At 57.3% G+C, this 20,938-nt stretch overlaps 1 protein-coding gene across 4 annotated transcripts in view; it reads right to left on the bottom strand.

The window, feature by feature from the left end:
• The window catches only part of NHEJ1 (non-homologous end joining factor 1), a 43,130-nt gene that overhangs the window by 3,680 nt on the left and 18,512 nt on the right, over positions 1–20,938 (bottom strand). The window lies entirely within an intron of this gene.

Below are 20,938 nucleotides of genomic sequence, written 5' to 3'. Positions count from 1 at the left end.
TCGGGGCCATGGGGTGGCCGGAGCTGGCCCGCGGCGGGACTGGGAGGCTGCGCTTCACAGCCCCGGAGGGAAATGGGTTATAACCAGAGCTGGAAGCGTTTCCCTGCAGAGCTATGACTCAGCAGGGAGCAGAGCGTGCTGTGCCAGCCGCCGGCCACCTGATGGCCCCGAAAGCTGAGAGGGACAACGAAGTGTCCCCTAAAGGGCTGGATGGGGGACAGGCCCCGGCTACTGCTGATTTTCCCCTTCCTCCTTGCCCCATTGCTCCATTCCGAAGCTGAACCCTGCTGCAGACAGCTTGTCCCCGCTGCAGCATCAGCCCTGGCCTCTGGTGCCTTGTTTTTCCCAGATTACCCATCTGGAGGATAAACACGGTGTCTGAGGCAGGGGAGCACACGGGCACAGAGCCGGAGCCGGGGGAGTGCTGGCTGGGCTGCTCCCCACGGCCCCCAGGCAGCAGGAGCGATGCCTCGGCAGCTGGCATGGCTTGTCTGCCCTGTTATGACTACCTGGCCACAAGGCCAAGTGGGATGCCCCAGTATCAGGAGGGACTCAAGGCTGCGGTAGCGGCACGGGAGACTCCACGGCACACCCTGAACTGCCACTTGGGGCGGGAAGGGGGGAGAGGAGTGCCCACAAAGGGGGGCAGGTGCCTGGCCTCACACTGACAGCAAGGGGTGCTCACTGGCAGCCCACGGTGTGCAGGGGCAGCTCAGGGGGAGCTGGGCTGCAGCCCAGACCCCCGACCCAGAGGGCTCTGCTATGGGCTGCACCCCAGGGCAGAGATGCAGCAGGGTACAAAATCTATCTCCAAGGCATTCTGCATTTCCCCACCCCCTGCCTAGACTCCCGTCTTGAGGGGCCAAAAGGGACAGCAATTTGGATGGTCTTGACAGTGTGAGCAGCAGGGGCACAGCACCCAGCACAGCACCATGCCACCAGCACAGAAGCAGCACCTTTCCCTGGCCCAGGATGGGTTTGCAGGCCCAGGAGGGGTTTGGATCATGCTGGGCCCCTGCACCACTGCCAAGCACCAGAGTCTAAATCGGTCATGCTCAAAGCTGGGGACTGACCCTTTCATTATCACACCAGACATTCGAAGCGGTTACCAACATTCTTCACTACAAATCCCACATTCCTATTTTTTAATATATTTTTAACTGGAAAACAGAGCGAATGGGGCCTGTTTGGAAATTATAGCCTGGCTGCTGTGGCTTGTATGTCAGATCTGCCCACATTCCCGTGGCCAGCCTCAGCACATGCTCCACAGGGGCACACTTAATAATTCCTGCCGGGGCTGGAGCCAAGGGGTGTGTGCCAAGGAGGAGGATGGCTTCCCCAGGCTGCCCCCACCAGTGGGCTCCATGGAAGCAGCGTGGTGGAGTGACAGACCAGGAATGGCAGACTGGCTCTGTGGCACTGGGCACGGCTGCTGCCACACTGGCATGGATGAAGTCTGGTGCTGCTGTGGCAGTCGATGGAGGGCAGGGGAAGGGCTCCGTGGCTGGTACACTCACAGGCTGCCCTTGGCACTCTACCCTGCCACAAGCCTTGTGCATGCTCATGGGGCTGGAATGGCTTGCTGGATCTGTGCTGGGCATCTCTGCCCATGGTTATGCCAATGTCAGCCAGGCTAGGGAGAGCCCCCTCTGGAATCCAGAGAGATACTCACCCATCCTCTGCCAGCAGCAGAGGATCTGTCTGCAAGAAAATAGATAAGGGTTGAACTGTCCCCTTCCAGCTGGTATCAAGGGCAGGGAAAGGGGGTGCTTATTCCCTGGGATGAAGCAGGCCACATCAGCCCAGTCTCCTGCCCTAGCTTTCTTATGGGGCAATGACCCTCTCCCTGGGGACAGAGACACCTCCAGGCACCCCGAGCTGCCCTACACTGACCAGTGATGCCCTTTCCCAGCTCCTCCAGCCCTTAGATGTATTTACAACCCCCCAAGCCTGCAGCAGTCGCTGAGACATCAGACACAGGTGGCTAAAGGACCAGCTCTGAGCTCGCACTGCCGTTGTCTCCATCCCCCTGTCATACCCTCCCAGGGGACCAGCAGCAGCAGCAGCAGCAGCAGCAGCAGCAGCAGCCAGGAGAGCGGCGCTGCTGCCAGCCCGCCCTTGGAGCGGCACGGGCAGGATGGCCAGGGCTCCACAGGCAGGCAGGCAGCCAGGCTGAGCACACCTGGCAGGAAGCGGCGGTGCCGGCAGGGGAAGGCAGCCGGAGAGCTGCTCAGAGGTGAAGGGGTCAGCCCGGGGAAGAGCGGAGCATCCCATCCCAGCCCGGCCCAGCCCAGTCCAGCCCGGCACGGCACAGCACTCCTCCCAGCACCGTTCTGGCCCTGCTGCCTGCAATGTTTTCCTTTCCCCCTGACTTCAGGGGCCTTTCCAGCGAGCAAATGTCAGGCGCATAAAGAGCGGCACTGTGAGCGGAAGATGGAGCGAGAATGCCTGCCCGCGTCCCTCCGTAAGTGCTGTCTCACACTTCATCAAGGCAGCCTTTGCAAGCGAGGCACTCGCCTAACAACCAGCAGTCTATGCTGGCCGGCGACCGCAGCAGCCCCGCCGCTCAATACCCTTTTCTTTTCCCCCGGTGCTGTTTTTGTGGCTTGGGTTACAGCCTTTCTCGCAGACACTGAGCGGAGGGCGTGGCGGCGCTGAGCGGGGGCTCCGCATTGTGCCGGGGCGGATGCTGCTCCCCCATGGAGGGATGCTCCTGGGTCTGCCCTGCCCACCCACCGCTGCAGCCCAGCAGGGATAAATCCCAGGGAGAGCAGGGTCAGCGCCAGAGCAGAGGTTGGGCAGGAGGCTGCAGCATCTCCTCCCCAGTCGTGTGAGCAGCAGCCCACCAGGAGCAGCCTGGGGCTTGGCAGAGACCCTGGTGGAGGTGAGTGGTTCCAGCCCCAGTGGGCAGTCTCTACCCCAGCCCATTTGGAAAGAGGCTCTCCTGCCACGCTGCCAAGCAAACCCGTGGGCATCCAAGCCCTCCCCCTGCCCAAGTGCCAACAAACTCCCTGGAAAAGAGCTGTGCCCAGCCCTAGCATTGCCTAGCACTGCCTCCCCACCTGGGCAATGCTGGAAGATGCTGGGCCTTGCTGAGCAGGGTCTGGTGGCAGCTGCTGGTGGCACTCCCAGCTCTAGCCTGACCATGGGCATTTGTCCCCCTGTCCAGCAGCCCATGAGGCAACAGCAGGAGGGCCTTTGGGGAAGCTGGCACTGGGTGCCAGTTTGGCAAGGGAGATGGACAAGGAGAATGCCCTGAAGTGTAGCAGGTCCCAGCATGCCAGGACTAAGTGAGGATTTGCCTCCAGGAAGGCAGAGTCACAGGCTGATAGTACCTGTGGCCTTGACCTCCACCAGCCTGACACAGGCTGCCTTCTCCAGGGTCAAGGGCAGAAGCCATGGAGACCTGGTGGCCAGTATGCCTCCTCTCCCAGAGTGACAGCCCAGGGACCCCACTTATCTGCGAGGAAGTTGGGTGGCTCACACTGCCTTGTTATTTTAGGCTGACTCGGTGAATATGGATACATCATCCAGGCTTATTATTGTAGGGCTCCTCCGCAAAGTGTGCCAGCTCATGCGGGTTTATTATTGTCTGCTCAGGAAAGCTGGACACACTGCCCTGCTCTGTTATTGTAGGGTTGCTCAGGAAGGCCAGCCAGCTCATCCCAGCTTGTTATTATTGCACATGGGGGGCTGGCCAGGAAACTTCCTGCAAAGTGGGATGATGGAAAGGGAGCCACACCTGGTGAATCACAAGGATGCTGTGTGGTGATAAGGAACAGCGATGGGTGGGATCCAGCACCTCGGCTCCACCCAGCCAGGACAGGCCACTCATTCATGGGCACAAGCACTCATGGGTCCCCTGGGACCTGTGGGGCACTGAGGCTGGCAGAGGCAGCAGGAGTGTGGGTCAGAGCCGGGAACTGGCAAAGCAGCCCTCATACTCCTTGAGAAACAAAATCTGGGGGTGACAGGGGAGCAACCATGGAAATACTGCACCCAGTACACCCCTAAACCTGGCACACAAGGGATTAGCTGAGCTAACAGGGCCCAGAGAGGAAGCTGGTGCTGAGCCAGGTGGGATTAGGGGCTTTTAGGGAGAATCTGGGTGTGTTTAGGACCAAGGTTGAGCAGGAGACAGCTGCTCCACCCTTGTGGCTTTGCAGTTCCTCCCAAGCACAGGTGCAGCCACAGGGGCAGCCCCTGGGGATGCTGCCCCATTGTCACCCGAAACTGCAGCAGGAAGCATTTCTGCGTGGGGCAGGGGGGCAGCAGGGCTTGCTGCTCAGCTGCCTCGGGCAGGTCCCCAGGCACATGGCCCCAGCAGGGCTGGGTCCAACGTGTCCCAGCAGCCCTGGCACTGCTGCTGGCACAGCCACTGAGTCACCATCACTTCCCTCTGCTCTGTGACAGACCGTGCTTCCCAGGCATGGCAGCCTGCTGGTGTCACCCCAGGCTGTGCCCAGTCGGTACCAGGTGCCCAGATGTCCCACGGGCAGTGCCCAGCTGTGCCAGGTGCCCAGGTGTCCCCCCAGGCAGTGCCCAGCTGTTCCAGGTGCCCAGGTGTCCCACGGGCAGTGCCCAGCTGTGCTCAGTGCAGATGTTGGTCCCCAGCCAGGCACCAGGATTGAGTGTCAGGAGAGCTCTCCATGCACAGCAGCGGCGGCGGGAGGCCAGCCTGCCCTGTGAGCACACAGCCCTTTCATTCATGGCAAAAAATAGCCCCCCGGGGTGTGGTCCAGGCTGGAAAAGCCCCCTCCATCCCTGGCCAGCCCATGTTTATTCAGCACGGGGGGGACACACTGCCCTCTCCCTGCCCCCCAGCCCTGAGCACCATCTCCCTGCCAGAGCGGCTGCTCTTGGACGCGATTCGCCGGGTCCCCCCGGCCAAAACACACAGGCTGGGGCAGGGGGAAGGCAAAACCCTAAAAAGCACTGGGTTTGTCTCCAGGAGGAGCAGCCCGTGGTGATGTCATGAGAGTTTGCAAGCGGCCACATGAAAGGGACTTGCTGCCCAGGAAATCCACAGGTCAATGATCCTTCAGACAAGCCAGCGATTCTTCAGTGGGCCAGGAAGGAAACCTCGAGGAGCCCAAGCCAAGCCTGCCCTTGCCCCAGGGACATGGTTTGCCCCCAAACTCATGGCCCCCCAGGATCCCAAACCCTGCTCCACAATCCCTCCATATCCCCTTCTCAGCAGCTGTAATTCACAGCAGCCCGATCCCTCTGCTAAATGGCACCAAACTCTGCCCTGCAGTCCCTGGGCACTGAGCCTCTCCCCACAGACTACCAACATCCTAACCTTGCTCTGCAGCCTCCAGAGCCTGGCCCTCTGCCCCACAGACCCCAGACCCTTTCCCTCTGCTGGTCTGGGGGCAGCACCCCTTTTTCCATGGTGATTCATCAGGCTGGGAATGGCAGGTGATTTAGGGTCAGGCAGCACTGTGACCTGACAATAGGGATGCAGCAGGGCAGAGGGTTCTCTTTCATAAAGGATTACACTGGGGACAGCTGGGAACACACAGATGCAGCCCCCTCAGACCCCTCCCCAGTAGTCAGCCAGGTTCTCAGTCTACTCTGTAGGCATTGCAGACATGGGCCCTGAAACCAAATCCACTGTGCAGGGCTCCCCTCCCCATTCTCCATAGGTGCGGGATGCAGTGGCTGGACTGATGAGGAGGATTTGCCTTTCTCCTCCTCCTCCTCCCCTTGCAGGATACATGTCTGGGCTCACATCCAAACCCAGAGTTCCAGCTCTGCACACTGGTCTGCTCTGCACATCCCAGCCCCTCCATGGATCCTGTCCATGGAAATTGGTGATGGAGCTGCCTTTCCTGCCCCATCACAGGCTGCAGCCCAGAAGGAGCTGAGTGGCAAGTGAAGCTCAGGGTTTTGACTTTGTGCCCCCAGCATCTCTTATGTATCATTTTAGGAGGCTGCAAGCAACCAGCCTGTCCATCTGCAACTTGCCCATGGAGACACTCTTCTGCTGCACTTGCTCCATCTCCCCACCCACAGGCACAAGGTGACAAGACCTCTGCAACCCCAAAGGTGCCTGGAGAGCAGCACGGACCCCAGGCTGGTGCCACAGCTTGGGGGACACTGGCTGGGAAATCCTCAGTGGAGCAACGGGCATGAGTGTCTCCACAATGTGGTGCTGGGGCTCTCTGAGGCCAGCTGAGTGCTGACTGGAACCCACTGCCCTCAGCAGAGAGAGGGCCTTTGCAAAAGAGCCAGCTCTGAAATCACAGCCTGGCACTTCTAGGATGTGGGGCATCTCCATCCTGCTGGTACCCAAATGGGTCCCTGACAGCACTGGACTCATGGAGGGGACAGGGACAGTGGAAAGGAGATGGGAGCCCCCACATTCGGTGCAAGGCTCTCGGGGCTGTTTCCTCTCCCATGTTTGCTCCTGCTGTCCCTGTGTCGGCAAAGAGAGGGGACTCAGTCTCTATGACTGTCAATCAGGCACTTTTCACCAGAGCTAAAAATGCACTCGCAGAAGGAAAACAAAATAAAAACACAAAACAAAACAGAGAGGTGAAAAATTCCTTGATATTTCTCTCCTGCAAATCCCCAGAGCCAGCAGAGAGGCGAGAGCCCCCGGAGTTTGTCAAGCAAACACTTTCACACCCTTGGCCACGCTCGGCACGCTGCCGCTGGAATGCCAAATATATATTTAAGCCCTGCTCATCAAAGGAGTCTGTTCGGAGTCGGTTTCGGGCAACGTGCATGTGGGTTTGGCCTGGAGAGAAAACCAGGGATGTGGAGAACATTTCTCGGGGACGGGAGAAGCTCGCGTGCAGCGCACACGCGTGAGACAAAGACAGACAGCCTTCGAGGCCGTAAGGTCGCGGCTGGGCACGAGATACCTGCCCGCCGTGGCACTCCCCCTTATCAGCGCCTGTCGCGCTCTGGGGTGGGGATGTTTAGGCTGGAGGGAGGCCAGCAGCCATTCTGCATTCCAGGACTATAAACTTTGTCAAAGCTGAGCAAGCCCAGCCAACAAAGCCGGGGTCCAGCAAGACAAGCAGGAAGCAGCACGTTGAGAGAGGGCAGGATTGCGGGGACACGGAGGGCTGCTCAGGGCTGTGCGCCTCGCCATCAGGTGATAAGAAACCTCGGCTTGGGCTCAGCACTGTGCAATAGGGAGACACAGATAGAGTGCTCCTCTAAGTGCAAGGCTGGAGTTTGCCAGGGTGCCACAGATCCTGCTCTGCTGCCAGCCATCCCACAGGGCATCGCTGCTTATCTGCTGCCAAACCACCCCCAGTCCTCTTCCTGGAGGCATCGAGGGCAGGGGGCTGCTGCTCCACAGCTCCTCCTCTCAGACAAGGCTTTGCTGGGACAAGCTGGACACAGCAAGGAGCACTTTGGGAGCACACAGCAAACGGGAGACTCTTTCTGCATTTCTCCTGTTCCTCTCTCCTTTACAAGTATTCCCTTGGTTTGTTCCAGACAGCCCACGGACCTATGCTCATCTCATGGTCATCTCAGCATCAGAGAGATGGGGGCATCTCTGCCTTCCTCCCCCTCTTTTGCATGGGGCTTGCAAAGCCCCAGTGCTGGCTGTGAGGGCTGAAGGCAGTTCTGGGGAATGCCTCACATGGGCTGGTGGCAGGGCAGGAGCTCCATCTCCAGAGATGGCAGGCTGACCTTTCCCCCCTCTGTCATTGCTCCAGCCAAAAGCAAAGATGTTTTAGCCCAAACCTTGTACCTAATCCCAGCTGACAGAGCTGCATCTTGGGGTCTGGCCAAGGGCTGGAGTTGGACAGGGCAGGAGAGATCATTGCCACAAGCAAACAGAGCATGCCAGTGCTGTGAAATCAGGCATTACGCGCCTGTCTCCCGCGGCAGGACCAGCCTGTCAGGCTGCCAGGGACACGCTCTGGTTATGGCAGGGGCAATCCCAACACCGGCACGGCCTGACCCTGCACAGCCATGTCTCTCAAGCTGGGTTCATCTCCAGGTGAGGGGAGGGATTACTGCACCACCACGGTTGGATTTCAGGCACCTGCTGCGAATAAAACACTCTGTCAGGGCACCTTCGCCCTTTCAGCCCTTGGAGAGAGGGACAGGGTCCCTGTGGTGCCACCTGGGGGGACACAGAGGGCTGCGGGAGCTGGGAGCTGTGGCCCAAACCCTGCCCCATGCTGTGCCACTCCACCTGGAAAGCAGATTTCCCCTTGTAGCTGCAGCCTCTTCCATCTCTGTCCTGCCAGGTTCAGCCCCTGCAGCCCAAGTTGCTCACTTTCAAGGGCGGGGATCCCAGCCTGTTTTGGGAGAGATGCTCAGAGCTTCACCACTCCCCCTTGGGCAAAGAGGAGCAAAGACCTCCTCAGCTCTGACAACTGCTTCTTTTTCCAGCCCCCTGCCCACTCATCACCTCACTCTCTCCATTCATGCTTGCCTTGCTCAGAAGGGTTCACCCACCCCTTGCCATCTCCAGACAGCAAAACCGTGCCCTTTGGCTAAATACAGTGTTTTTTAAAAGCTTCACAATTTTCATCCCTATTTTTCTAGGAGTTTTCTTCCATTCAGCAGCAGCACTGGAAAACAAAGTAGCAAGGATGTCTGATTCCAGCTGCCCTGTGCTCATGTAAAATCTCATCTGTTTGCAGTCCCTCTCTCCTGGAACGCCATCACCCTCCAGTCTAAAAATTTATTTATCTTCAACCTGATTCACAACAACATGTTCAAATATATTGTCTCCTATATGGTGCCAGGCTACAAAACCCTTCTCAACTTAAACCCCTGCCATCACCATGGCCAGGTCTTTCTGCAGGCTCGGGGGAATAACAAGGGACCTCTACAGACCCACCCTGCACTGCCATCAGCTGCCCTCATCTCAAATAGCACCCCAGCTCCTCCAGCAGCCCCAAGGTGGGGTAACAAATGACCTGCCTCCAGGAACTGAGGTTAGCAGAGAACCTCTTCAAACACCTGGAAGCTCGAAAGGCAGTTCTTCAAGTCGACATCAGAGCCAAGGCAAGGACTGGGCTGCTCCTCACTCTGCCCATGCTGGCTCCTGCAGTTGGTGCCCACAGCCCACTGCCTCCTACCAGGGTACACATCTGCAGCCTCCACCCATGCAGGAGAGCAGGAATCAATTACAGGGCTGGCAAAGGCAGGGCTGCTCCGGGGCCGGCGCGTGGCACCAGCTCCAGCGGCCGCAGAGCACGTGGCACAGCACTGGAAGCCCAGATGTGCCACTGGCTCATGGGGAAGAGGCAGGGGAACCACTTGAAAGCCATGGTATGAAAGTGCTGGTAAACCAGGGCCACTCCTCTGCTCTTCTGGCTTCATGTGCTATTTATAGTGCTCGGGGTGCCCACCCTGGGGAAGTTCAACCCCTGGGGTGCAGACTTTTGCCAAGCCAGCCATCTTGTCTGCCATTCAGCTCCCCAGACCCCCAGCAAAGTCCTGGACTCTCCTAGTAGCTGAGATGGTCCAGGGTGGGCTCTGGTCCAGCCCATCACAGCATGGACACGGACAGCATGCGCTGGAAGGACCAGTGCTCTCAGACAACCATCCTGTACAGCACAAACACATGGACAAGCCCCACCACACCAGTCTGGTGACAAGGAGAGACCCAGCCAAGCCATGGTCACTCCTCAGAACCCCACTGTTAGTAACCCCAGGTGGCAGCAGCTTGGGGGGGTTAAGATGTCCCCGCTCTCCCCAGGGATGGATGGAAAGACTGTGGGGAGGCTCCCATCAAGCTTATAGGCTGGTTTCCTTGTTAATGCAAAGGGTTAGGTCTCACCCTGTGTCCCAGCACCCAACAACTCCTGGGCATTGCAAGGGTTTCTTGAGTCTTTGCAGGCAGAAGAGAGCTGAGTTTGCAGTAAGGAAGTGTAATTCTGCTAACCCACATCTCACAGGGGCTGCCAAAGGGCTTCAGGGAAGGTGAGACATGAGGAAGAGGAGGAAGAGCAGCAGTGCCATGCTCTCAGTGTCTCCCGTAGTGCTGGCCTTCCATCCTGTCCTCCAGCCAAGAAGTACATCCAGACATGACTCTGTGCACAATCCCATCCCTGTACCTAATCCCAACTCTGTGTCTAACCCCGGCTCTGTCTAACCCCATCTCTGTCTAACCCCAGCTCTGTGTCTATCCCCAGCTCTGTGTCTATCCCCAGCTCTGTGTCTAAACCCAGCTCTGTCTAACCCCATCTCTGTCTAACCCCAGCTCCGTGTCTAAACCCGGCTCTGCTGGCACCTGCAGAAGCAAACGTGGCTGTAGCCCAACACTTGGCCCTGTGAGCTGAGGTCTGTGGGCCCCAGTGTCTCCTGAGGACTGCTGCCCAGGACGAGAATGCTGCCCACACAGCCCAGGCTGCGGTGACCCCTGGGGTAGGACTGTGCTGATCAGGAGCAGGTGGCAGCTGACGGTGCTCCCCCGGCCAGCGGCCGAGGAGGAGCTAAATTTATTCCACCAATATGTGGGCAGCGGGAGGGGACCAGGGGGCTCCTCCAGCCTGTCTGCCCCATGCGTGGCCAGCCCTGTCCCGACACCCGTGACGACAGCACGGGCCTTTTGGATTGTCTCTTTGGCACCCGCGTGTCCTGATGACTGGCTCTGAGCGGACCCAAGTCCTTCCTCCTCTGACCACAGAGGGGAAAGTTTCCAAATTAAAAACCTAAATCTGGCAACAAGGTGCCCATGGCAGGAACCTTTTAAACTGGCCATTAAAGTTTATAAGTTAGACGGGCACCAGGAGCAAGTGGAGGAGCTGCAGAAAAACAGCCGCCCCTCCTTGAGCAGCCTAACCACGGCTGTCCCCAAAGCCACAGGGCTGACGTCACGGCATGACTTCACCTCCATCACCCACTGCCTGGCCGGCCCCAGCCCCGTGTTTACCCCTGCCCATCCCTGCTGCTGTCCCTCGGAGCCCGCTTTTCCCTTTGAGGTCAGTCAGCAGCCCCGGGGCCTGGCGAGGAAGAGGAAAAGAGCAGAGAGAAGGAAACCAAACCTCAGCGCCCACAAGGCAGGCTGCAAAACACGGAGCCTCAGCTGCCGCACTGTGGGGATGGTGGGCTCTGTCCTCTCTGTATCTCCCCCAGCTGCAGCCCCCCTCCCTGCCTCTAGGCTGCTGGAAAAACTCCTGCAAACCAGAGCTGTTCCCACTGTTATCCTCCCATTTTCCACAAACAACACACTCCGTACTGTGAGCAAGATGGGCTGTGGGGAGGTATTGGATCCAACTTGTTGACCTATCCTGCCCCAGGATGCCAGGATGCACTGCAGGCACTGAGAGATCCTGGCCTCTATTCCAAGGGATGAGAGTGAATGAGTGTGACAGCCTGTCCCCAAGCCCAGACAGGGTACCTGCCTCTGGGTAAAGCACAGCCTGGGGTTTCAGCGAGAGGAGCTCTGGATGTAGCAGAAACAGAAGCCTTGGGTGTCTGGGCAGAGACCAGGCCAGCACCTCTCCCCTCTTCCCTGCCAGCACAGGGGCACTTCAGCTCTAGACTTCCTGAAGAGGAGCCACCAGCCTCGGGGAGGTGTTGCAGGTGTATGTGGGATGTGGATGTGCCTTACCTGGTGGGGTGGGAGGGTGGACAGGGGGTATAAAACCCCATGGGCAGTGACACTGGAAGAGCCTTGGCCTGAACGATGTGCTCAGCTGGGAGACCCACGTTGCCAGAACATGGATGAGAGCCACAAAAGCCACACGGGTTCAGGAGGGGCAAGGCTGGGGGCTGTGCGGCTGCAGGGCTGCCTGCAGCAAGCCCAGGGCACCGGTCAGAACAGGCTGGGAAAGCCACTGTCCCCACTGGCTGCTGTTCAGAGCCTCACAGGGCACATGTTGCCCACTGTCACCTCCCGGAGAGGTTTGTGGGTTGCATTTATAGACTCGGCCACAGACCCTGGACCTTATCTTCTGGACCGCACGGTGCTGCCCCTGCATCCGGAGCATCGCCGGGAGCGGGAATGTCACCGACCCCCTGTGCACCCCGTGAGTCAGTGCTCACACCCCAGCCACTCACACTGCTCCCCACGGGCATCGATCCGTGGGGAAGCACACACACACACACAAACAGGGCAGCCTCTGCAAACAACTGCTTGTTAAGTTAAAATTAAACTCTGCACAAATATTGACCTTTGGAGGGGACACAAACTCTGCCAATATATTTACCAGCTTTATAAATGGGCCTGACCACAGTGCCCTGTATGCTGAGGTGGAGGAGGTAAGGGCTGCAGAGGTGCCCAAACAAGGTGCATCCCCCCTTCCCGAACAGGGGCTCTCCCTGAACAATGCCACTGTGCTCCCTCACTGTCCCCAGTCCCCACTCTCGCCTTTGGGACGATGGATGGTGGGCATGAGGTTCCACTTTTTCCCTCCGACTTATGGTTTCTTGGGGGAGCAGCCAGCAGCTCACAAAGGACACAGGGGAAGCTCTTTTCACCTCTGGCCTTGTGAAATTGGTCAGCAGAACAGTCCTGGTGCTGCTCTTTATCTTCCAACCCTTCCAGACCTCTGCACTGACCAAAGCGTGGCAGGGGCACCCACTGCCAAGCCTAGCTGTCCAGCATTTGGGCAGGTGGCTCTGCCCACAAGTCTGTGCCCCCTCTGTGGAGTGCTCAGCACAGCTTGGAGGGTTCCCATCTCTCAAGGGAGACACAGAGGTTGGTTCTTCATCTGGAAATGCTTCAGAAGCAGAAACACCAGTAGCCTGCAGCTGGAGAGAAGGCACAGCATCACTCTGCTGTGGGAAATCACCCCTCTCAAACCCACCAGAGTTGTCTGAAGGAACCAGCATGACCAGCTGAGCATCTGGGGTTTGCAGTGGGAATGGGAAATGCTTAGGATAAGATGTTTCCGCAAGGATGGCTAAACCAGCTTGGGTGTCAGGGGAGAAGATGCAAGCTCTTCTCACAGCCTGCACCTAAGGTAAAACACGGGAGGCAAGCTGGGATAAATGGTGGCTCTTGCAGGCAGAGGGTACAGATGGGATGGCATGGGAGGTAAGAGCATTGTCCAGGACATTAGTGCAGTAAGTTGCTGTTGAGTAGTTGGGCAATGAAGGAGGACTTGGGGAACAGCCCCAGCTACTGTGTGAATGCAAGGGGAACACACTGGCCTGGAACTCAGCAAGGAGAAGACAACCTTGCCCATTCCAAGGAGACCAGGATGGGACCACTGTGCCTGAGGCTGTCACTGACTCTGAATCCTTGGGCAAAGAGGACGACATGGATGTGAGCACATGGTGTGGCTGAGCGTGCACCATTGGGCAGTGAGCTCAGCCTGTAAGGATGGTGAAGGGTGGATTCAGGAGATGGCCCAAGGAGCTGAGCCTGCAGACCCAAGGCCATCCAGAGCCAGGAGAAGGGTGCCAAGGGAGTGTGCATGCAGCAGGCACAGCTCCTGCATCCAGAGCAGTGCATGCACTAGCTGGCAGCGGGAGGAAGGCTGGTGCCCATGCTGGCTGCCTGGTCCCTGGCCCCAGGGATGCAGGGAGGAGAGCACGACACATACAGCAGGGGATGCCCAAGTTCCAGCTCTTGGAAATACTGAATAGAGTCTTATTCAGGCTGATGTAAAACACTGTTAAAACACACAAAAATCCTTTGAGTAATGGGCGAGCGGGAAAGAGGCATCTATAATTAACAGTAACTGTTCGAGACGGTCGCTGCCCAGAGACGTGTACTGTGCAAAACCACTTGAAAAGGCCTCGTCTGAAAGGCGAAGCCTGGGGTTTTTCAAGAAGCCCGTCATGTAACGATCCTGGCCCTTCCAAAATAATTCTGCCATATTAAAAAAACCCAAAACCTCAGCTTAATCACCCTGCAGCACTGGGACTGGAGAGCTCTGAGAGGAGGGGAAGGGAAGCACAACCGGCTTCCAATTAGAGCCTCATTAGAAAGGAAAGCTGGGGAGCTATTAGAGAGCTGGCCAGCAGTGAGCGGAGCCAGATGCCTGGAGACCCACTGCAGGAGGGGCGTCCTCATCACCCCTGCCCCTTCCCCTCTTCCTCCTCAGTGGGTGCTCTGAGACTCCACGAGTGACATGGTCCCAGCTGTGGGCACTTGACCTGAGCAGAAGAAGAGGTTGCTGTAGTTGCATACCTAAAAAGCTGTCATGGAAGCCCTGGCCCTACACAGAGTTTGGGCATGTTCATGGAGCTGGGCAGGGAACACTAGGGACAGCAGAAAGGGGAACTGGGGCTAGAAGGATACTGCAGCTGGAGAGGGAAAGTGAAACAGGGTCTGTGGGCTTCACTGCCTCCTCCCACCCACAGAGGCACACAGCCAGGCCAGAGACTGCCCCAGCGTGGAAGTCCCTGTGATACCAGATACGACTTCCATTTCTGCCAAAACTGCAGGGGGAAGGTGACAGTCCTGCTGTGAGCACATACCTTCCCCTGCCCTGCAAGTACACCCTGCTGCCTTCCCTCCCACCTGGGCTCCCTGTCCCCTCCCATGTAAACCAGTCCTAGTGCCCAGTGCGCTACAGCCCCATGATGATGAGTGCAGTGGCTACAGACACTCATCGAAGTGCAAAGTCCAGACAGGTCAGAGTGAATGCCAGAGCATCATCACCCACAGCACAGGTTCATCCACAGTACCCATCCCAGCTTGTTTGCCTCATCACTCTGGCTTTAATTGTGCCCACCAGCTCTGCCTGCCCGGGCCAGAGCAGTGGGCATCTCCTTGCCTGCCTGCAGCCTGTCTCCAGGGCTGTCCAGGCAGGAGGCACACTGCCCAGAGCAGCTTTCCCTTCCCATCCCACAGCCTGGGACTCATCCAACACAAAGTTAATTTCTAACCATGGGTAACCACCAGTGTCCCAGCTGGGATGATTTATCCCCTATCTGCCTGGGTTGGATTTATGAGCCACACATCCCCTAGGCTGTGATAAAGGCCATGTCTGTGCTCCTCCATCCCTGCCTTGCCGTGGCCACTCTGTCCGGACTCGCTGCCCACCCCCCCCATTTACAAGCCTTTCCCCAGCGTGGAAACCTGACAGCCCGCAGAAGAACAGTAAACAGCACAGAAAATAGAACATGCTGGAGGCCAAGGAAAGACATGCTGGCTGGGGAAGCCACAAATGGTTACTGCATTCAGGATCTGTTCAAGAAAAGAGAGTGGGATGTACCCTGGACTCCCACCAGCCCTCAAAAGGGGAGAGGGGAGCTGCTATTAATAGCTGATCCAGGCACTGCTCACATGCAGGGCTGGACTGGACGATGCCACAGCCGTGTTTAGGATGGCTGAGCATCAAGGAGCAGTCCTCGAGGCAGTGCTGGGTGGGAGTGGGCATTTGCCCTGCAAATGGGAATTCACACACAGCATGGAAAATTCCTAATCCTATCAGTCCAGCACGAGGCTAGGAGAACTGGGGACCTGAAGTGAGGCCAGCTGCTGCTTTGTTTGCCCCTGTCAAGCAGCAATAGGTTGTGGGGATGCTAAGGGGTGCTAAGTGCATGCAACCCTGCATGCACTTGTCCCAGTCCATCTTCCCCTGCAGATGGTGCTCAACAGCCCAGCGCCCAGGGACAATGTCATGGTGATGCCTTAGATCTGCACCTCAGGCTGCTCTAGGGTTTGGCCACGGTGAAGATGAAGACACATGCCACCCAACTTCTTTTTAAACAAGATCTGAGGCTTCTTCCCTTGTGCTGGGAACACAGTCAGCCCTGTGCAGAGCTGGGCATTACGGCAGTGCTGGCAGCCCCTGTAGCAGGCCAGAATACGTGCAGAGAGCTGTGTGCACCTGGATGTGTCTTCTGCCCCTCCACCAGCCAGAAGCCACTGTGTCAGAGGTTGGATGTTCTGCATGCCCTGCAGCAGCTGCAGTTCAGAGCCTTGTGCTTTAGTGTCCCTGCCCCGACAGCTGGGATGGCATCACTGTACCACAGCCAGGGCTTCCAGTCCCCACAGCCAGCTGGGTGTACAGCCCAACAGGCAGGCAAACAGGCTGGACACTGGCAACCCAGCCATACACACTGTGGTCCTGAATCCAAAGCACTCCCTTGCCAGTGGCATCCATCCGGAAAGGGAGCAAAGGGCAGAAGTGACAGCCCTGGGGTTTGCAGCATAAGGCTGCAAGAAACAGGATGGATGAGACTGCAGGAAGCAGGAGGGATGGGGCTGCAGGCAGCATCCTGGCTCTCAAGGCTGGCACGACCAGCCCCAAGCCATCCCCCAGCCCTCTGCAGCGCTGATAGCGGCAGCCCCAGCAAGGGAGAGAAGAGAGCCTTGTTCTGGGGCCAAGACTAAGGCGATTCAGTGCTCTGCTCCCCTGAGGTTTCTCGGGTGAAACCTGGCTCTGTAATGGCTGTGTCTGTAAAATGTATGGAAATGCCCATAAAACCTGTATCAAATGCCATATGGATATATATGGATATATGGAGAGAACTATGAAATTAGGAGCATGCGGGGAATTGGGGCAGGACGGCTCCCTTCGAGCCGTAAAAACACAGAAGTAAAAGGCAGGGGAGGCAGCAGCACTGGGAGCTGCACAGACAGGCTGGCACAGTGAGGAGCCAGGGGAAGGGCACCCTGGCTCACACTGTGCAGCTTTGCTGAGACCTGAGCCCATGGGAAGCCTCCAGAATGGAGGGACATCTCCATGGAGCTGCATGGGACAGGCCACTGTGCAGGTCTCAGGAAGCCTTGCCAGAGCTTCCCAGAAGCCCAAGCCCTCGCTATGGGCAGAGGCAGGAGACCTGGCTGTGGGGAGACCCTGGCAGTACCCCTGAACTTGGAGGCAGCTTGAAGATGAGCTATCAGAGTGACAAGTGAAAGGCTGGAGAGGGGAAATGGACAAAGGTCTCTTCTTTGGATGACAACAGCCCACAGTGGTGTTGATGTCTGAGAGAATAACTGAACTGCTGATCCCAGCTGGAATGAAAGAGCACTGGTCGAGCATGGTCAATGGAGCAGTACCATCACTTCAAGAGCTGAGGTTTAAGTAAAATTTCTGATCTCTCCATCAACAGATTTTGCAGCAAAATCATAAACAAATAGGCAAACAGAGGCCCTTTCTGAGGAGTGAGCAATAAATAATGAGAGGAGGTGTGCTGTGGCCACTGATGCTGTTTGTTCCCCACACTGTGCTGGGCAGCCCTCAGCTGGCTCCAGTCCTTCTTGCCTTGCCCCAACAGGGGCTGGGGAGCTGGGACCCTAGCTCTCTGCTGCTCCCACCAAAACCTTTCACTTCTTGTAGCCTTCCTAAAGGAAAAAACAGGCCAAGAACCCCTGAACTTGGAGCCTAACCCCACTCATCTGCCCTGATTCATTTGATCTGAGAAAAGTAAGCATGGAGGGACCTTTGCAGCAGGGAGACCAGGTCAAGACCAGCTGCAGGCACACCCCTGCTCCTAACCCACATGGGGCTGATGCTGTGTGGGGGAAAGCTCCTTGGCTGCATGACAGCCTGCTCAGCTCCTGCTGCACCACTGACAGCACAGGGTGACAGCACAGGGTGGGTACCACCCTGCTGCCTTGAAGCATTCCTGTCACAGTGGCTGCAGCCAGGGCGATGCAATGCCAGGGCTGCAGAGATGCAGTGCTGGGGATGCAGGATGCAGTGCCTGGCACACAGAGATGCAGTGCTGGGGATGAAGTGCATAGGACAGAGATGCAGTGCTGGGAATCAGGATGCAGTGCCTGGCACACAGAGATGAAATGCTGGGGATCAGGATGCAGTGCCTGGCACACAGAGATGAAATGCTGGGGATCAGGATGCAGTGCCTGGCACACAGAGATGAAATGCTGGGGATCAGGATGCAGTGCCTGGCACACAGAGATGCAGTGCTGGGGATGCAGGATGCAGTGCCTGGCACACAGAGATGCAATGCTGGGGATGCAGGATGCAGTGCCTGGCACACAGAGATGCAGTGCTGGGGATCAGGATGCAGTGCCTGGCACACAGAGAGGCGGTGCTGGGGATCAGGATGCAGTGCCTGGCACACAGAGAGGCGGTGCTGGGGATGCAGGATGCAGTGCCTGGCACACAGAGAGGCGGTGCTGGGGATCAGGATGCAGTGCCCGGGATGCAGAGGGGCAGAGCCGGCTCCGCAGCCCCGCCGCCGCCCATCAGGCAGGCGGTGGCCGGAACCAGGGCGCCATCTGCCGCGTCCCTGTCACCCACCGCGGCTCTGACATCCAGGGCATCCACTTTGCAGCAGTGTGACAGTGATGAGGATGCAAACGCCGCAGGGCTGTTCCTCCTTGGGGCTCCAAGCCCCTAGTGCTGGGGCTGGGGGGGCAGTTTAGGCTGTCCCACAAAATAAATAAAGTGGGGTAGGCAGGGGGCCATGCAGGGAACTTCAGCAGCCAGAGGGGGGTGAGAGATGGAGGGGATGGGAGGCACTTGAGATTCTCCTGGCACTCTACTATGCACCACCAGATGCAGACCCTGCCCAAGGGCTTCCAGAGGCACTGGGCAGCTCTTGTGGGACAAGTTTAGAGGCTGCCCCACCAAGGCTGGGGTGCCAAGGCAGGACACGGCTGCAGCAGCTGGAGAAATGCCAGGCTGAGGGGGAGAGCAGGGACACTGGAGGGCCCTGTTCCAGGGTGCTACCTGTGGGTCTGCTTACCTTCAAGCTCAACTAGGCAGCCACAAAATAGGGTAGCACCCAGGGAGAGCTGGTCCCCAAACTTCCACAGCTCATCCTGCACCACCATGGCCCTTGCTCAGCTCTGGCTCTGCACGTTGCCACTTTCTGGGGCACTACACTGCCATGCAAGTGAAAAACATGCAGGGACCACACTGCTGAGGGATGCTACGTGATCATGGATGAGGTAGAGTGGGCTCATGAATATTAATGTCCATTGTGGCTTTCAATAAATATCAACACAGCACAAAGACCTAATGTTACTCCTAGCCACGAAAAAACAGTGATATCCCCGTGTAAACCAGGTGGCAGAGTGAGGATGGGATGCCCATCCTCTGCCCTTGTCCTCAGTCTCTGTGCTCAGCCCTTCAGCTGGCCAGAGGAGTGGGAGGGGAGCACTGCCTTCTTTGCAACCCCGAGGTCTCAAAACACAGGGAGCAAGAGCCAGGCAGGCAGGGAGCTGACTGCTCTGTGACTGTGGCTTCTGCACAGGCACTTGTAGTCACAGTGTCCCAGGAGCCAGCCAAGGGATGCTGCCTGGGGAGCTGGGCCGTGTGTGGGGCTGGCACACCCTGTGTGAGGAAAATTGTTCTGTGTGTCTCTTTGGAAGGCATCACTGATGAAGGTTACAGAGCCAGAGGAGGGATTGCCCAGGGACCTGGGTGTGCCTGAGCACCCTTCCAGCCATGCCATCAGTAGGTTTCAGGGGAGGGGAGGGCAGGCACGGCCTCAGGGAAGCACGGGGGACAGCAGGCAGGATGTGATCACACTTGGGACACACACTTAACCCCTGTCCTTGGGCATGATGGGACCTGAGGAGGTGCCCTGTGGATTCCCAAGGATCCCAGGTTAGAGAGCTAGCAGGCTGGAATTTCAGGAACAGCCACGTTAATGGCCATGGGAATGTAGGGATACTCTCCCATGCCTGTCCTTCCTCCCTCTTCCCCAATATCCATCAGTATCTCCCTCCAGCAGCCACAGCTCCCAGGACCACAGAACACGTATCAGGCAAGCACTGCTGCCAGCAGGGACACCACTGGGACGGGTTTTAGGGATGTAAGCCTTTTATCCTGGCAGAGCTGTGGGATGGAGGATTTTGCAGGCCACCTGCATCCCCTTGGTGAGGCTGGCAGGTCCCTGGGCACAGCAGTCCCTGGGCATGGCTCCCGTGCACGGCCAGTGCAGCACAAGGTCACACCCAGGCCTGTGAACCCGGGCAGGCACAGGGGGACCTTCTAGTCACACAATTACTATATTATGTAGCACTAATAAAAAAAAAAAAAAAAAAAAAAAAGAGGAGGGGGAGAAAGGGCTTGAAGTTTTCTTAATGCCACATAGTAAAGTATTTATAGAAAGCCAGGCGTGAATGGGCTGCTTACAGGCCACACTCCTCCTCGGCGTCAGGATCTCCAGGAATTATTCTGTGCAGTCACATTGTTGTATTCACCCAGAGATTGAGTTTAATTACAGACACGCGGGTGAACAGGCTGTCAGTGTTCCAGCCTCACTGGGGAAAGGGCAACTGAGCTCCCTTTAATGAGTGTATTATAAAAAGACCCAAGGTTGAAATAGAGAGGGAGGGAGGGGGACTCACAGAGGCAGTGCTGGGGGCTACAGGGACGGAGGAGAAGGGGCCATGGGGAGATGTGGGGTACCAGGGGAGCCACTGGGGCTCTCTGCTCCGGGGAATGGGGCTGGAATGCTGGGGAGAGGTTGGGAACAGTTGGACATTGGGGTGTATGGGACACACAGAGCTGGAGGCACATGGCCCAGATGTGGTCAGAGTAGCTCACAGGATGCAGGGCCCCAAGCATCCATTGCACACAGGATGGCAGATCCCCTCAGAGACCCAGAGGAACTTCCCAAAGAAAATGGGGGGAGTGGGGAAGACTCCCAACTTATTACAGAGCAGTGTATAAACAGAACAAATAAATATAGAGCTACTTTATTACAAGGCTGGCCAACTCTGGTGGCTAACTGATTACAGGGCAGGCTGCTCCAGAGCTACGCAAACCCAGACCTCAATAAAGGCCAGATTGGAGCTGCCTTTCACTCATTGACAGCTTTGGCATGCTCCTGCCATGCTGCTCAGCCCCAGCACAGTGCTGGCTGCCCCCACAGCCCAGCACGAGGCAAAGGGGTAAATAAAAGCTTAAACAAGTAGTGAGTAAGCGATGAGCAGGGGCAGGCGGCATCAGCAGCCTTTCACACAGGCACTAAAAATACAGCTTATTTTCCTAAGGAGGCAGCAACTTCCAAAACTGTAGATTTGAACAACAAAAAATAATAAAAGCGAAGAATAAAATGCCACAAGAATTATAGGATCCATGGCGGAGGTGGGGGAAAGACCCAAGAACAAGGAAAGAAAAAC

This window comes from Passer domesticus, chromosome 10 (assembly GCF_036417665.1).
Source record: "Passer domesticus isolate bPasDom1 chromosome 10, bPasDom1.hap1, whole genome shotgun sequence".
In the NCBI taxonomy this organism is placed as follows: domain Eukaryota; kingdom Metazoa; phylum Chordata; class Aves; order Passeriformes; family Passeridae; genus Passer; species Passer domesticus.
Note: the sequence above shows the minus strand (reverse complement) of the source record. Positions and strands in the feature narration are given on the sequence as shown.